An 18,675-nucleotide genomic window follows, 5' to 3' on the forward strand; every position below is an offset into this window, starting at 1 on the left:
TTTAACTTTGAAAAAACATATCTGGAGACTTTATGGCGGCTGGGGGGGGGGGGGGGGGGCCCCCCCACCGCACACCGGGTTTTTTAAAAAAAAAACTATCCAGTTGAAGCCACTAGATGCGGTGCTGCTGCGTTGTTAATTACAAATATTCCGGGAAAAGAGAACATCAATGCGGAGAAGATCTTGTTTACGTCAAAACTGAAACCAAGCCGTTCACACAGAACGCATATTTCACGCATTTTCTAGATGGACATCTATCACCACTGCACTCGTGTCTCGCATAAAAGAGCCGCATGTTTAGAAAGCCATGTAAAATTAATGCAAGTTTAACTTTGAAAAAACACCTCGAGACTTTATGGCGGGGGGGTTTTCCCCCATCCCACTGCAACTCGTGTTTTTAAATGAAAAATGTACTCTGTGATTTGCTTTCGGCCCTTTGTATTAAACTATGAATACATACATGATGCTGTTTTTTTTATAGTTGTTTAAGCAACTTCATTAATTATAATTGGTTTATAAACATTATGCACTTTTTTCACAGATAGTCATGCTATTATGCTTTGAATAAACATGCATTAGTAATATTTTGCTTGATGCACCCTCTTGTGGCCTCAGAAGAGAAGCCAAAAGCTTTTCTTCACCCTAACTGAACTTATGCATTTTAAATTTGAATATAATTCGAATTTTGATAACATTTAAGTACAAAATTCGAATTTAGTTTTTCAGCCATTTTGACAGCCCTAGTCAGTAAGTTCATCTTGTTTTTGAAAGAAATGAATACTCAAATTAATCCAGCAAGGATGCATTAATTTATAATATTACAGAAGATTTCGATTTCAAATGAACGGTGTTCTTTTTAACTTTCCATTCATTGAACAATTTATCATGGTTTCCACAAAATATGAATCAGCATAGCTGTTTTCAATATTGATAAGAAGAAAAGTTTAAATTATTTCTGAAGGATCATGTGACACTGAAGACTGGAGTAACGGCTGAAAGACAGGTAAAAAAGTCCATTTTCTTTTTTGGCCTGAACTAGTCCTTTAAAAAGCGTTTAGTAGCTTGTGTTTTGCAAGTTGCTTTGTAATACAGGATCAGTGCAGTAATAATCTTGTTCTTATCTGGCCTGTTCTCGGGCGGCTCTAACATGTGTCCGGGCGTACAGCAGGGGTAAGGGGTCAGGTGTCGGGTTCGTCGGCTGAGGTGTACGTGTGTCCAGCCCGGAGGTGAGAGGTCACATGTGAGCAGCAGGAAGGCTGGGTGTGCGTTTCATTCGGTCACCATCTGACGAGCGCATCTCCTCCACCTGCAGCTGACACAGCAGGGGCCGAGGCCTCTCTCAATAATTCAGCGGCCGAGATCGCTTCAGAGACACCCAGCTTATGGGCAGGACAGGAAAGATCTCTGACAAAGTCAACATGGATTCCTTAGTGTACAGACATAAACTTGGGAAAGGGTGAAGCAGAGATATAAAAGAGGTGAAAAAACACTGGTATCGGTGACAAAAGCAGCTCAACCGGTTTGTCCAGTTCTGCTCCACTGTTTTGGTTTTGGTTCTCACTGTGCTGTTCAATGCACAGTGGTCACAGCAGTGAGGCAAACAAAACCACTATTGTCCTGGCAGATCTGTTCTGAAATAAGGGCAGGTAATCTGATCTTGTTTGATGAACTGCGCCTGTCTTATAATAATAATAATACCGTATTGACCCGAATATAAGACGATGTTTTTTTCTTGGAAATACATCTGAAAAAAACGCAGTCGTCTTATATTCAGAGTCTAGACTTTGACATGTCAATAACACACCCACAACAATAGGTGGCGCCAAATATGCATAAAACGAGTGTGCCATGAACTAGCCTACGTAATGTAATGCGTGTTGTAAAGATCGCGAGTTAAAACAAAAGAAAAAGAAAACCTTACAGCTGCATGAGTCATGAGTCATGACTGTCATGTTAACCTGATGGGACTAAACTCCCTTTGTGATTTTAAAATGTAAGACAGTACCCAGATTTGAAGACTACCATAAGATTTAACTTCTACTGTTAATAAGATTTTGGTAGGCTACTATTAGATGGATAGCCTAAATGTCCTAATTCAGATGGGCTACCTGTTTTTTTTTAAAGGCTCTATGACCCATGGTGGTTAAATGAGCCGTGGGTGTATGGAGAAGACCCAGTGAGGAGGTACAAAAAGGGGTGTAGGGCTGAATAAAATCTGAGAAGTAAGTTGGAGCGAGGTTATGGAGAGTTTTATACGTGAGAAGAAGAATTTTAAATTCAATGCGAAATTTGATGGGAAGCCAATGAAGCTGTTTAAGAGATGGAGTAATGTGTTGGAAAGCTGGAGTCCGGGTTATGATACGAGCCGCTGAACTCTGAATCAACTGGAGTTTATGGAGAAGCTTGTGTGGTAAACCAAATAAAAGAGAATTACAGTAGTCGATGCGAGAGGTGACAAGTGAGTGAACTAGAACGGCAGTACTGTGTGGGGTGAAAGATGAACGAAGGCGAGCAATATTACAGAGATGAAAGTAACAAGACCAGGTTATACTATTAATGTGAGCTTCAAATGAAAGAGTGGTGTCAAAGATGACCCCCAAGTTCTTAACCTGGTGAAAAAAAGAAACAGAGGAACCATCAATGGATAAAGAAAAACTACAGGACCAAGAGAGAATAGAGTTAGTGCCTACAAGGAGTACTTCAGTCTTACTGCCATTAAGTTTAAGAAAATTGGTGGAGAACCAGGTTTTTATTTTGTGAAGACAGTTAATAAGGCAGATAGGTGGAAGAATGGAATCAGGCTTAGTAGATGCATAAAGTTGTGTATCATCAGCGTAACAGTGAAATTTAATACCAAATTTAGAAAAGATATTACCAAGTGGGAGAAGATAGATTAGGAACAACAGAGGACCTAGGAAAGAACCTTGGGGGACGCCACAGCTAACAGAAAAAGCTGGGAATGAAAACTTTTTAATTGTACGAACTGTGTACAATTGGAAAGGTATGAAGTAAACCGGGTGAGAATACCAGAGATACCAATAGCAAATAAACGGTTTAACAAAATATTGTGTGAAATGGTATCAAAAGCTGAACTCAAATCAAGCAAAACAAGAATAGATAAGGACCCACCATCAGCAGCCATTAACAGATCATTTGTTACTCTCACCAAGGCGGTTTCAGTACTATGCTTGGGACGAAATCCTGACTGAAAACAATCATATAAGTTATTATTACTAAGGTGAGCTTGGACCTGTGCTGCAACTGCTTTTTCAAGAATTTTCTAAATAAAAGGAAGATTTGAAATGGGACGGAAGTTATCTAAATTGTTAGGGTCTGCACCAGGTTTGTTAAGAATTGGGGTTATAGCAGCTATTTTAAAAGATGATGGAACAGTGCCAGAGCTAAGAGAAGTATGAACAATACGAGTTATAAAAGGAGAAAGAGAAGGAAGACAGACTTTTACCAGGTGAGTTGGTATGGGATCAAGTAAGCATGTGGAAGAATTAGATTTATGAATAAGATTAGAAATGTCTAATTCAGATGGCAGGGTAAAAGAAGAGCAAAGAATAATAGGGGGAATCGGTTGAAACACTGTATAACGAATTAGAGTATGGGTTAGCCAGAGAGGTCAACTGTTGGTGGATAGCAGTTATTTTGTTACAGAAAAAAGACAAATTCATCACATTCAGCAGTGCAGTACAGGTGTGCAGGAAGGCTGTCATATTTCAGTATATTGCTGGAGACCAAAACTGTCCAGACAAGAAATGAAATCCCCAGTGAACGAGTTACTAGCAATGTCCACATGAATATTAAAATCACCCAGTAGAATAATATTAGGTGACAAGGTACACAGTGAGGTTAAAAATGCACAAACCTTATCACAAACCACAAATCTTATGTATGGAGACGTGTGAGGGACCTTCGCACTTGTCGATTCATTTACTAGCTGTTTAATTTGCAATACTTTAGGCCGTAGTGTTTGAAACCAAAATAAGATCCCAATATGGACGTGCTAATGACGATTTTCTTGGCACGTGTTTTGATATTGTAGTCTGACTCCAAAGTCTGTATTCTTCTGCCAGCAATGCATAAAGGAAATGACACTAAAACTAGGTAACCTATTTTCAAAGGTTATTGTTCAGACAGGTACAAAAAAAAGGGCAGTGAGCACAAGAAGCCAATCTCTACAGTGATGTTACCATATTGTGTACAACAGCAATAGGAGAAGACATGAAGTTTCAATAAATAATTCAGTTACGCTACCATAAAAAACTCATCAGCTGAGCAACACAGTCCATTAGTCTAACTGTAGTTTATATACTTTTGCCAAGCAACCTGACACACTAAAATCGAGTTTCAATCAAATCATGTGGTTCAATCACAGGTTCATATCAGGGATGTAACGATTCACTCAACTCACGATTCGATTCGATTCACAATTCGATTTGATTCACAATTTTTTTTTTTTACAAAATTAGATTTAAGACAAATTATAAATTAAATGTGTCCTTTTATTATTGCTTGGAAAAAAAAGCTGCACAGTTCTTTGTGAGCCAAGCCCCAAAACAAATAAATAACACAAATAAATATCTTCTTATAAACAAAATAATGCTTTGTCTGTGCTCTTTCCATTTAAAATTAGAGGCAACCACTGTATTTTAATCATGATCCAAACAAAGATGCTGCATACATGAGCAGCTTTTAATCTAAATTAGACTGTATAATTTCTAAATTTGAAGCAAAAACAGAATTGTTTGACTTCAGTTTTGTGAAACTATACATAAAAAAATATCTGAATGAAACAGCAGACGAGCTGAATGAGACGCAGATTCACTCTCTGCCAGCAGGTGGCGCTTAAAGCGTTTCCTTGGTTTCCACTGTAAACACAGCAGCGCTGCAGTCATGAACTTTAATATGCATTATACAGAGGCAAGAGGAAAATAAAAAAATACCATCTAAACTTTTATAAAGACAGTAAGTTCCCCTCAGACATACATTCATATAAACTCCTACCCCTAAATGAATCGCGATTAGTTTAGCATCTCAACCAATTTGAATCGTCACATTTTTTAATTGATTTTCAACCGGCTCGCGGTTAATCGATACATTTCTAGTACATATATAACGGTTACTTTTTCAATGCTTTTGAAAGCTCACTGAATCAACACAGATTTGGCACCACTTCAGAATATATTCTATTTTAAGAATGTAAGGTCAAGGCTAAAGGGTGTTGTTAGGCAAAGTATCTCTCGGTCTCTCTGTGACCGTCCCTTAAAGTCTGCGTGTCCATCTCGGTGTCAACTGACCAGTGCAGAACGTCCAGGGGTGAGTCAAAAGACAGAAATATGAGCTTGAGAGGACAGCAAGTCACCACAAACCCCCTCTGTCTCTGTCCCTAAATGTCAGACGGAGTTTCAGCTTCCACATCCACCCAGATGCAGCTAGACGACTGGTCACAAACAGATAAAAGCATTGACATGGAAGTGTCACAGATGGTATAATTTTAAAATGTTTTTTAATTTCCTCTCTTAACATTATATACATTATACAATATATTTTATTTCAAATTTTATTTTATTTTTAATTACAATCTTTTTGTTTCTTTATTTTCGTTCTATTTTTGCTAATTAAATATTACATAAAAAGTGGGGTTATATTAGGGCTGTCGATTTAATTTGGTGTGATTAATTCTGAAAAAAAGAAAGAAAGAAAGAAAATAAAAAGTAAAATGATTAATGCATTTAACAAGCCCTGGCCCAGACCCGTTCTTCATCTTACATTGCATGCAGTTTTTTTTCCTGATTATATGCACAACTGCAAATGTAATGCTGATTTTATACAAAAATGCAATAAAAACGAAGCTAATGTTTACATTTTAGACAATGCTGTCAGTATTTTCTATTTTTGGCTCACTTTTGCCAACAAAAATGTTCCAAACAAAGCCACAGCAAAACTGTTGTCCGTCTTCAAACAACAAACGCTGGTGTTTCGTTATTGAATAAATCTGCAGTTTTTAACAAATCGAGTGGGCCAATGATTCAGTGCTCCATTCATAAAGTCACTTGCTTAATTTCTGAGTTAATCGGTTGAATAAATAACTGAATGATTCAAACCTTAAGACAGTGACATGATAGTTGAAATATTTATTTCCAAAACAACTTTTTGTAATGTCTATTCAATGCATTTCTTATTGAACACAATAAGGACTTGAAAGGATCTCTCAGCACTATTTATTTAAGATTAAATCTATTATTAATCAGCACATCATTTTAATTAGATCAAAAATATATATCCTTCTTTTAATATATGACATTTAAAAACTTTTACACAGTTTAACAGTAGTTATGCATAGTTTTGTCCAGTTACTTCGGACGTAAAGAATATGGCACTTGCTTCTGTCTGAGGCAAATACATTGTGAAGAATGCAGAGACTGGAAATACATTATATATGGTGTGTACGGTATATAGGCAAATTCTACAGTAGCAGAATTGCTTTTATGCTTTTATACCAATTGTGAACTGTACTGGAGCCACATGATTCACATGTGTTGTTCCTGTGCTGAATTAAAACAAGCCGAATTAAACAGTAAAGTCAAATGTACTTTGGTTTGCAACCACAGCTCTAGTCTAAAAATGGCAAAAATAAAGATCCAGCAGAATCACCAAATCATTTCACCAAAATATCTTACACTTCACCGACCATCCTCATAATTCTAGGGCAGAACATCATCCTCCCTGTGTGAGTAAAAACTGCTGTTGAACACCTTTGCCATAGTGCAGAGGAGAAGCAGCATGAGCTCATTAAAAGTCCTGCACTTGCATTTAGTGGCAGATATCTGACCACTATTCCACACGGCCTTATCAATTATGAGTGAGCTGCTGTTTTTAGACGTGCAATCCTCTCACCTCTCTCTCAAACACACTCGGGCAGGGAAACCGAGCCAAAAGACGGTCGCATTAAACCGGCGTCAGCTGCTGAGCTTTTAATTAAATATGAGATTAGCTGAAAATGTGGAAAAACACTGAAAAACAAATGCCTCTGGGTCCCGTTAATATGGCAGCAGGAAATTCATGTTTCAGTGGCAGTGTGAGGATCCATTTGATCCTGTAAATGGGAAGTCAAAGGAGCTTGTTACGATGCCCCAGTGGAGCTGAAGAGCCCAGAGAGAAACAATTCTCAGTTTCCACAAAAATATGAAGCACCACAACCGTTTTCAACATTGACAATAATCAGAAATGTTTCTTGAGCAGCAAATCAGCATATCAGAATGATTTCTGAAAGATCAAGTGACACTAGGCGTTTCCATTACAGATTTGCGCAAAACATTAACCAATGTTATCTCTCACCTCTCTCTCAAACACACTCGGGCAGGGAAACCGAGCCAAAAGACTCCCGCATTAAACCGGCGTCAGCTGCTGAGCTTTTAATTAAATAGGAGATTAGCTGAAAATGTGGAAAAACACTGAAAAACAAATGCCTCTGGGTCCCGTTAATATGGCAGCAGGAAATTCATGTTTCAGTGGCAGTGTGAGGATCCATTTGATCCTGTAAATGGGAAGTCAAGGAGCTTGTTACGATGCCCCAGTGGAGCTGAAGAGCCCAGAGAGAAACAATTCTCAGTTTCCACAAAAATATGAAGCACCACAACCGTTTTCAACATTGACAATAATCAGAAATTTTTCTTGAGCAGCAAATCAGCATATCAGAATGATTTCTGAAAGATCAAGTGACACTAGGCGTTTCCATTACAGATTTGCGCAAAACATTAACCAATGTTATGTGACTAAAACGTAACCGTTTGCCTCTCGCGATAAGTCATGGCAACGGATTTTGGCTATATTTATTCAAAGGAGGCGTATGCGTGTATCTTTACAGAAGCAGCACAGAGAGCCGCTTCAGAAACGTGTGTGGCGCGGCTGGAATATACTGGCCCTTATACTGGAGAGCGGGTTATAATACATTGAAGAATGATCATATGGCTTTTTACATATGCCATGTGACCTGTAAATGCGAAAAAGCCGTTTCCATTACAGTTTTGCGAATTATTCCTTTTTCGCATTGCCTGAAAAACCACCTCATGCGAACGTAAACTTTTTTGCGATATATCGGCGTTTTTGCGAAATTGACGCGTTTCCATTAGGCATATTTTCAATTCGCAATTTCAATTTGCACAATTTGAAGGGTAATTGAAACGCGCCTACTGAAGACTGGAGTAATGATGCTGGAAATTCAGTTTTGATCACAGGAATAAATTACATTTTACACTTGTAGATTCCCACAGAAAACAATTTTTCACAATATTACTGTTTTTACAGCATTTTTGGTCCAATAAATGCAGCCATGATGAGCAGAAACGGGTGTGGCGCGGCTGGAATATACTGGCCCTTATACTGGAGAGCGGCCAAGAGTTTCTTGGAGGTTATAATACATTGAAGAATGATCATATGGCTTTTTACATATGCCATGTGACCTGTAAATGCGAAAAAGCCATTTCCATTACAGTTTTGCGAATTATTCCTTTTTCGCATTGCCTGAAAAACCACCTCATGCGAACGTAAACTTTTTTGCGATATATCGGCGTTTTTGCGAAATTGACGCGTTTCCATTAGGCATATTTTCAATTCGCAATTTCAATTTGCACAATTTGAAGGGTAATTGAAACGCGCCTACTGAAGACTGGAGTAATGATGCTGGAAATTCAGTTTTGATCACAGGAATAAATTACATTTTACACTTGTAGATTCCCACAGAAAACAATTTTTCACAATATTACTGTTTTTACAGCATTTTTGGTCCAATAAATGCAGCCATGATGAGCATAAGACATTTTTTTCCAAAACATAAAAAAAAACCTTTGTGTATACAGTATACACACACACACCTTGTCAGATTGCCTATAAGAGATGCATTTGATCAATTCACAATATTCTGGCAAGTGTGAGCATGAGTAACGTCTGTATGAGTGTGTGAGTGGGCGCTTCAGCTGCTAAATATGACAGAGCATCAATGCTGAGCCGTTTAGAAGTGCATATGACGTTTTCTTTAGGCTAGAGGTGATAGCGTGAGCTGTAGGCGTTGAGTTGACCTCTGTGCATATAAACGCCTGGAGTGGTTCCCAGACACACACTCTCAGTGTGTCAGTAGTTTGTGTGAGACTTACTACTGCACCCTATTCAGTGTTAAAAGGATAGTCCATCTATTGAATGGAAAGTAGCAGTTGAAACATTCTTTAAAATATTTTTTGTGCTCCACTGTAGAAAGTTATCGAGTTTGGGATGGCACGAGGCATTCATTTTTCTGGGTGAACTCTCCTTTAATAAACTTTTGACCATTGTGCGGTCACTGAGCATCACATCCTCCAAACAAACAACAAATGTCAAAGCAGCGGAAAAATCTGCCATAGAGCTTCTCATGCCGTATCTCTGATAGAAGCACAGCAGAAGAGAGAAAAACATTTCACTTCCTCTTGTGCAATAACCACCAGACACATTCAGATCAGCATATCATCTTCATGTAAATTAACCACTGATGTACCTGAAGATTATCTAGCAGATGATATCAAACCCATTCACATTCATTTTATTACACATTCCACATAAAGTCAACAGACAAAGGTATGAATCAGGAGAGAAATATGCACAGGCAAGCACTGTTTACAATTCTGATTTGAGAGGACAACAGAGGATGGACTTTATTACGAATTTTGGACTGGTATTTTGGCCAAGAATTACCAGTATGAAGTTAAAAAGATCTTAATGCTAGATTGGTTTCTTACAAACACGCAGCTTTTGGCTTCACAAGATGTTAACTGATGGACTGGAGTGGTGTGGATTATCGTGATGTTTTTATCAGCTGTTTGGACTCTCATTCTGACGGCACCCATTCATTGCAGAGGATCCACTGGTGAGCAAGTGATGTAATGCAACATTTCTCCAAGATCTCCAACAAAACGTATCTATACCTTGGATTCTGCCCATGCAGAACCCACCACCAAAATACTCTGGTGTGGATACTAGGATGTTGCGATGGTTTCTAGGGTATTCTAGGTGGTTGCCTGCTGTCTCGAGTTAAAAGTGCCCACCCACATGTCTGTATGATATTCTGGTCTGTCAGTGTAAGCCTATGGGATTTCTGGCTCGTTTATTACTGGAGGGACAGAGATAACGAAGTCGTCCCTTATAAATCTGTATTTAAATGGGCTCATTAGTACAGACATCATGCCTCATTTCTATCCACAGCACGTCTTTTAAGTGTATGTGATCCATTTTATCCATTGCGCTCAAGTGACCCTCAGCAATGGAGATGAAAATGCTTCCTTGTTATATCATGTATTAGTTTAAAAAATAAATAAAAACAACATGCCCCATTTCTCTCTCACTGCTAAATATAGACACAGGCCTTGCAGAGTCCGCAAACATTTGGGAAGTGGGAACTTTTGTTTCTCACATCATCTTCAGTTCATACCAAGAACAAAACAACAAAAACAGACTTACACTATAAAGTCAGACTTCTGCGCTGTAATGCAGAGTTTACAAAACTGGGGTCAACGAATCCCTGGGGGTCCATGAGGGAACTGAAGGGGGGTCACGAGTTCATGAAAATAGTTCATAATTATTACAATCATGAACACGTACCATTAAAATGAATAAAAAAAAAAAAAAACAATTCAAAATCACTAATAAAAAAAGTTTTTGAATAATAACCATTCAAAAAAAATCACTTACTAAAAATAACTAAACCATAAATTGTAAAATTAAATTAATAAAAAATAAAACAAATCGCTAACTAAAAATTAAAAAGTTGTTAAATTAAAATAAAAAAATAATAAAAAAGATAATTAAAACAATTAAATCATAAAACTGTAAATTAAAATAAATAAAAACATACAAATCAAAATTCACAAACATTTTTTAAAAATGTGAAATTAAAGGAAATCATTTTAAAATAAAAACTATCGAAAATCACTTACTAAAATTTCTGAATCAATGTACAATTAAAATAAGTAATTTTAAAATGAATCTAAATGAATGACTTACTAAAATTAATTTGAAATGTTACATTAAATAATTAAAAAATAAGAAAATTAAAAAATCAATAACTAAATATTAGATCGAAAAGTTGTGAAATTAAAATAAGTATTTTTGAAATAAAAATAATCAAATAAATTACTTATTAAAAATAATTAAATTGTATAAAAGTGAAATTTCAATACATTTTCAAATAAAAATAAGGTATGTCATGTGACCGGCATCACTGAACTGTAAACAACTGTTTTTAAATGATTAAAACATTTAACTCATAATCTCAGGGGGTAGTTCTAGGGAGAAAACAAACCAACAAATGCAGTATACAGCGTCTTTACACGTTTATCTGGAGTGTGAGGCCACTGCTGCAGGGAGGCATGTTATGATGAAGGAAGTGAGAATGAGAACGGCCTTGGAGCGATGGACATAACAGCCCCTTTAAGACGACAAACCCTCTAACATTTCAACTGAAACCAAAGGTCAAGAAAACCTCTGCCCTAAAGGCACCTCATGTGTAAGTCAAAGAGCAGACTGATCTCAGGCCTGTGGCTACAGAACAGCACTGGAGAAACCAATAACTGTAACCTACCAAACTAACCAAATGAAAGCAGTTTTAAAGAGACCAGCCACTCTTCTGAAACAGTAGCTAGCTAAACTAAAATCTACAAAATATAGCTCTTTAAAGAGACAATTTAGAGATCAATTTAAAATCATAATATAATAAACTAAATGAAGTCTTTTTTTGATTCAGTTCATTTACATAAACCGGCCGAATGGACACATTGACTGGAGCTAACATAAAAGAGAAGACATTTTAAGAGAAAGTGTTTTCAGCTCAGCCGTGAAGCTGTGTGTGGACAAAACAACGTGACAAAAACAGCAGTGATATATAGCACTTGTGTCACACTACACCACTGCCTGCTGGAAAAAGTAGAGTGTTAGTGGAAGAAAGCAGCTTTGGTTACCCCTCGACACTGAGATCTGCACACTGTAAGCAGAGGACGTCGGAACAGGACGATTAGCAGAGGAAAACCAGAAGTGGCTACTGGCTGCGTTGAGGAACGTCTCTGGCCCTGAGCACCATAAACAGTTTCATACCGCAAGCAGCGCTGCTTTCATCCTGGCTGTGAAACAGACCTCCAGGGCCGACACTTTCCAATACAAAACTACAGTGACTGAACACAACGGCAAAACAACTGTCCTTAAACCTTCATGACAAGACTTCATTCTGAATTCAACACAAACAATAGTGGGTTCAGCCCCGTTACACCGCATTTCAAGGGGAAGAGACAAAATAGATTTTCTGAGCTAATGTCTTACTATGAATATGTTTTTTAGCATTTTAGTCGGTTTTCAAAGAGCAATGAGTTAAACTAGCATGCAAACGTTTTGAGTCTGTAAGATTTTTTTTTTAAAGAAATGATCACTTTTATTCAGAAAACCCACATTAAATTGATCAAAATGACAATAACTTACAATAAAGACAATTACAAAGTTTCTATGTCAAATAAATCATAATTAAGTCACAAAATTGTAACATTTAAATAAATAACTTAACCAAAAATCACTAATTACAAATTTAAAAATGTGAAAATAAAATAAAGTAAAATATAAAAAAGTAATTTTAAAATACAAACAAAACAAATAACTCACTAAAAATCTATTAAAAATATAAATTTAAAATCATTAAATCATAAAATTAAAATAAATAATTGTAAACTAAAAATCCATGTTTACATAAACAGCATCACTGAACTGTAAACAACTGTTATTTAATGGTTAAAATATTAACTCAAACTTTAATAGTTAATATTTTTTTAAATTTTCACTTTCATTCAGAAAACACAAATTAAATTGATCAAAATGACAATAAATTATAATAAAGACAATTATAAAGTTTCTCAAATAAATGCTGTTCTTTCTGTTCACCAAAGAATCCTTTCCATAAAAATATTAAGTAGCATAAGGCAAGTTTATTCATATGGCAAATTTTATACACTATAAAATAGAAGATATTTTTCAAATATAAAAAAACAAACATAAAACTTTAAATACATTTTTTTGTATGAAATTAGTTAAAATGAAAAATTCAACATTGATAAGTACTTTCTGAGCAGCATATTATTATGATTTCTGAAGATCATGTGACACTGAAGACTGGAGTAATGATGCTGAAAACTCAGCTTTGAATCAGGGGAATAAACTACATTTTAAAATACAAGACAACACAAAGCAGTCATTTTATATTTCACGGTTTTATTTTTGTTCAAATTAATGCAGCCTTGGTGAGCAGAAGTGGCTTCTTTCAAAAAACTAAAAAAATAAAATAATCTAACAAACTTTTGATCAGTAGTGTACATGCCATGTTTGATACTTCATACGAATAATAATAATAATAATAATGCTGATGCTTAACGTGAAATAAAACATCTAAACAGCATTATTTTACGACTGGACAACTGCAGGCTACTGGATCCGGTAAATGAACTGAGAGGTAACAGAGGTGTGCTGATAATAATCGGTCCGTAACGGGACAGCCTGCCGCAGCGCTAAACAACTCGACACTAAACCTGTCTGGTTAATATTCAACAGCACCAACCACCCTGCTATGGAAAATAGTATCAGAGTACAGCCTGAGCCATAACAGGGCTTCAAAACAGCCTGTAATTCATCGTCGTAACGACAGCCATCAGCGGCATCTCCCAAAACACAGATACATTCACACCTGTGATAACAGCCAATGCTCTTTTACTGGAGTGCTGCACTGCTAAGTGACAAAGAACTGCTACTGATAACAACAAAGTAGCTTATTCTCATATTTGAAAGCTAAATGTGATTTAATGGCATCTCAGAAGACTATTTTAGTGCATTTCTGTCATTCTTGAGAGTTTAACGCTGCACACAAACCATCTACAAGCTGCCAAGTATCTAATTTCATGTTCCACAGAAGAAAGTCATACGGGTTTGGAACGACACAGGGGTGAGTAAATGATGACAGAACCACTATTTGAGAGATTTACATGATGAAAGTAACAATATTATTTGAAACAGCTGAGCATTATGTGGTAGCCTGGCTGCAGTTTTGTGTTTGATGAAAACAGCACATGTTCATGCGTTCGGTCACTGTCGGAGGATCTAATCTAAGCCGCCCACACTGGCAGGAATGAGGAGGCTGACATCAGCTCCCACTCCATCCCAAGATAAAACAGACCCTCTTCCTCCTTCAGCGGCATTCCCATCATGAAAACAATGGCATTTCCATGGCCTGTTCATTAGAAATGTGAAATTCTAAAACTCCCCTGACAAAGAAAAATAAGTTAATTAAACTATATCTCACAAACACTTTTTGTCTTAAAGGAATAGTACAGCCAAAAAATTAAAATTAGCTGGAAATGTACTCACCCTCTGGCCATCCAAGATGTAGATGAGTTTGTTTCTTCATGCGAACATATTTGGAGAAATGTAGCATTACATTACTTTCTCGCCCATGACTCCTCTGCAGTGTATGGGTGCCGTCAGAATGGGGGGCCAAACAGCAGCTAAATTATTTGTTTAGAGATGTTTTGCACGTTTTTTTGTTTAAAATGGCTTGATCTGTGCATATTTCTCTCCCGATTCAGATTAAGTGACTTTTTCACTGGAGAAAGCAATAGTATGGACTCGTACTTCAGTCTGAAGCAAATTGCAGTTGTTTAAAATTGCTTGATCTGTGCATATTTCTCTCCCGATTCAGATTAAGTGACTTTTTCACTGGAGAAAGCAATAGTATGGACTCGTACTTCAGTCTGAAGCAAATTGCAGTTTTCAGATTAAAAATGATGGATTGGTTTCCTTCACCACACAGCTTTCCTCTTCTCAAGATGTTAACTGATGGACTGGAGTGGTGTGGATTATTGTGATGATTTTAGCAGCTCTTTGGACTCTCATTCTGACGGCACCCATTCACTGCAGAGGATCCATTGCTGAGCAAGTGATGTAATGCTACATTTCTCCAAATCTGTCCTAATTAAGAAACAAAAACTCATCTACATCTTGGATGACCTGAGGGTGAGTACATTTTCAGCAAAACATTTTGGCTGAACTATTCTTCTAATTTCTGTTTTTGTGAATTTTGTGCACATGTTGTGCTAAACTTTGCGTTGTTGTAATTTGCTGATCAAAAGTGACGGTAAAGACATTTATAATGTTACAGATTTCCATTTCCAATAAATGCTTTTCTTTTGAACTTTCTATTGTTTAAAGAACATGAGAAAAATGCATCACATATAAAATTACTCTTCATTTTTTATTGTAAATGTTGAGTAAATATTGTGCGAAATAACCATTCATTTTGTGATGCTTCATTTGCTGTAGTATGTCAAACACCCTACTCTATTGCCATCAGCCATCATTGAAAAACCACCAATAACATCTATGGTGCAAACAATGTTTCAGAAATCTAAAATTCAATGACCTATAAAGGAAAATGGCAGGCAGAAGAAAACAGGGAAATTATTCAGGCTGGCACAGTGATCTTAGCTACGGCGTTCCCTTGCCTTTGGAAAGTGCTGTGCTTGCCAAATCCGGCCACAGAGGTAACTTTGCGTTGTTGTAATTTGCTGATCAAAAGTGACGGTAAAGACATTTATAATGTTACAGATTTCCATTTCCAATAAATGCTTTTCTTTTGAACTTTCTATTGTTTAAATAACATGAGAAAAATGCATCACATATAAAATTACTCTTCATTTTTTATTGTAAATGTTGAGTAAATATTGTGCGAAATAACCATTCATTTTGTGATGCTTCATTTGCTGTAGTATGTCAAACACCCTACTCTATTGCCATCAGCCATCATTGAAAAACCACCAATAACATCTATGGTGCAAACAATGTTTCAGAAATCTAAAATTCAATGACCTATAAAGGAAAATGGCAGGCAGAAGAAAACAGGGAAATTATTCAGGCTGGCACAGTGATCTTAGCTACGGCGTTCCCTTGCCTTTGGAAAGTGCTGTGCTTGCCAAATCCGGCCACAGAGGGTGTCTCTCAGCCTGCTGACTGCATGCGGGTAACATGTCTACCATCTGCCTGGATCAGCTGCATAAAGACCTACAGCAGGAGTCTGGAAGACGAACGGATGTACAAAATGGTGGTGTAGTGCAAACAAGAAAGTGAAAGTCAATGCCAGGAAGAGAATTTGGAAAAGAGCAATAACATATTGCGATACTAACAACTCCATCCAAATAATCACATTCCCAAGAGACATCAAGAGCCTGTTGAACGTGTTTGTTGTGTTCATTAAACAATACATGAATTCAAATATTGTCTATTACTTATCAGACAGTTATAGTTACATTTGTGTTGTGTTCCCATTCATTCCTGGTGAATCTAGCAGATGGATGCCAACACACTACTGCAATATGCTAATGCAAAATCAAAGTCATATACTTGGACGTCCTGCAGAGTTCAGTGTGATGTGAGGCTTCACAGCGCAGGATCAAAGAGGCACGCGTGTGTACATTTAAATAAACTGCGTCTTTGTCTTTCAGTAGTCGCTGATGTTTTCTCTGGAATCATAAACGGAATGAAAGGTGCCACACTGGAATACAATAATCATTCACGTGGAACAGAATATTAATAAGACCATAGTCTACAACCCGCAATCATTTCAATATTAACTTCCTCTTCATTATTTCTGTTTATTTTCCTTCTATGTATAACACTTGTTTCTCTTATGTTAATGCTGTAGTACAGCTACTATCAGGCAATTTAAGAAAAAAAACCCTACCTATATTTTAAGCAGTTATTTTGACAGCTGACGGATTTGTCACTCGTCCGATCGGGCCACTACTGCGTCCTTACAAAAGTTTTCATTAGCACATGCATTTAAGCCTTGCCAATTTAATCATTCAACTGATCTTAAACCATTCAAGTGCAAAAAGGCGGGCAAGACAGCTACATCTGTGTACAGCAAGCACAAAGAAAGTCACATCTCAGACAATGCACAAGCCCAGAACTGATTCCTCTTTCGTGTCTTATCGCGCTGTAACGGACAAATACACCATACCAATTTGAACATTCAAGCGATTTTAAAGCATTCAAGCGCAAGAAGATTGACAGTGCGCACACAGAGCAGTGTTCCAGGTAAAGCGCAAGCCCCGAATTGAGTTTACTTCTGTGTCTTCTTGCGCTTGAACGGACAAATACAGACAAAGTACGTCAAAATTAATTTGAATGTGAAAGGACAGACTAAATCACTGTGGAAGTCTGACAAACGTCACCAGAAATAAGCCTGTTGTTTCTATGGAACATCTAGAAATAAGATTTTTTTTTAAATGCAATGTGTGAGCAAATCAATGACATGCATTTATAAGCAATATAAATGCAAGTAGAAGTAATTTAAATCTAAAAAGGCTAAAATCGATTAAATCAATCTGGTCAATATTAGTCTATCACCAGTTCACATTTTCAATAAGACTAAAATCATTCAATAAAAGCTCAAATAAGCATAACTGAATCCCACAAATCATTTACACTTAAACTAAACTGCAAACTCGAGACAGTGTCTATTGTGGTGTGGATTTGTCACGTCACATCAGTCCCTCATATCCAAAGCGTTACTCAAGCCAGATCTCGAGGAAAAGTGTTCGAGGAAATGCACTGTTGCATTATCATAGCTGTTATTGTCTCGTCTACGGACATTGTCATTGATCCAAAATACTTGAGGGCAGTAGAAGTCAAGTTAACTGCAGCGGTGGCATACTTCTGATGTCTGAGGTCTAGAGAGGTGGCTTTAATGAACACAGAGAGGGCAAAGTTCAAGGCCGTTCCGGGTCTGGGAACCACTGCTCTACAGGAGACTGCGTCTTCACGGTTGCCTTCGTTTCTGCTTTGTAACGTCTTGCGTCTCCATCAGATGGTAGTGATACGTCTCGTACCAACAGTGCTCCAGGGACACGTGCTGCAGTGGTTAAACACTTGTTTTTTAAGAGTCTGTTGGATAGGTCATGAGAAATGCTGGCTGAATGGATGTGGAATGAGGAAAAAAATCATGGAAATGTCTGACGTTCCTTCATGAGTTACAGTGTAGCCAGAAGCAGAACTGCAGACGTGCGGTTTCTCTCACCCTGGAAATACAAGCCATCGCTGACGATGCAAACGCTGACCAAAGAAAACACAATCCACCAACAAGCTAATTTTTTCAGCGATGTGATCTGAACCTGCGATAATGGACATTACTGTACAATATGGACTGTAATGGCAGATCATTTCTGAATTTGCATTGATCGACAAAGCTGATCAATAGCTATGCAAACAAATCAATACATACTCAAACACTGCAATCATTTCCCCTGAACTGATGACTGAGCAACAGCCATTCATAACAGCTGCTATAAATACATGACGATACCATGTTCTTGAAGCTTTTCCAAAACTTACATCAGCAGGTTTTAAAATGCTTGCTCGGAGTAGAAATTGATTTTGGGCACGTCTCAATTCCCTTCACCCCCAAAACTTATTACAGATATGAACTGAAAATTCAGGAATTGCATTATTAATAAGAAATGCATTGACAGTTTTTAAAGTCTATAAAACATATCCCATACAAATGGTGATGGCAAACTCGCAGCAAACTCAATGACTGTATTTTGAGCCACGATCAACGTT

General features: G+C 37.2%; 1 protein-coding gene across 1 annotated transcript in view; it reads right to left on the reverse strand.

Moving 5' to 3' along the window:
* The window catches only part of erbin (erbb2 interacting protein), an 84,813-nt gene that overhangs the window by 53,419 nt on the left and 12,719 nt on the right, over positions 1-18,675 (reverse strand). The window lies entirely within an intron of this gene.

This window comes from Sinocyclocheilus grahami, unplaced genomic scaffold (assembly GCF_001515645.1).
Source record: "Sinocyclocheilus grahami isolate Dianchi unplaced genomic scaffold, SAMN03320097.WGS_v1.1 scaffold655.1, whole genome shotgun sequence".
In the NCBI taxonomy this organism is placed as follows: Eukaryota; Metazoa; Chordata; class Actinopteri; order Cypriniformes; family Cyprinidae; genus Sinocyclocheilus; species Sinocyclocheilus grahami.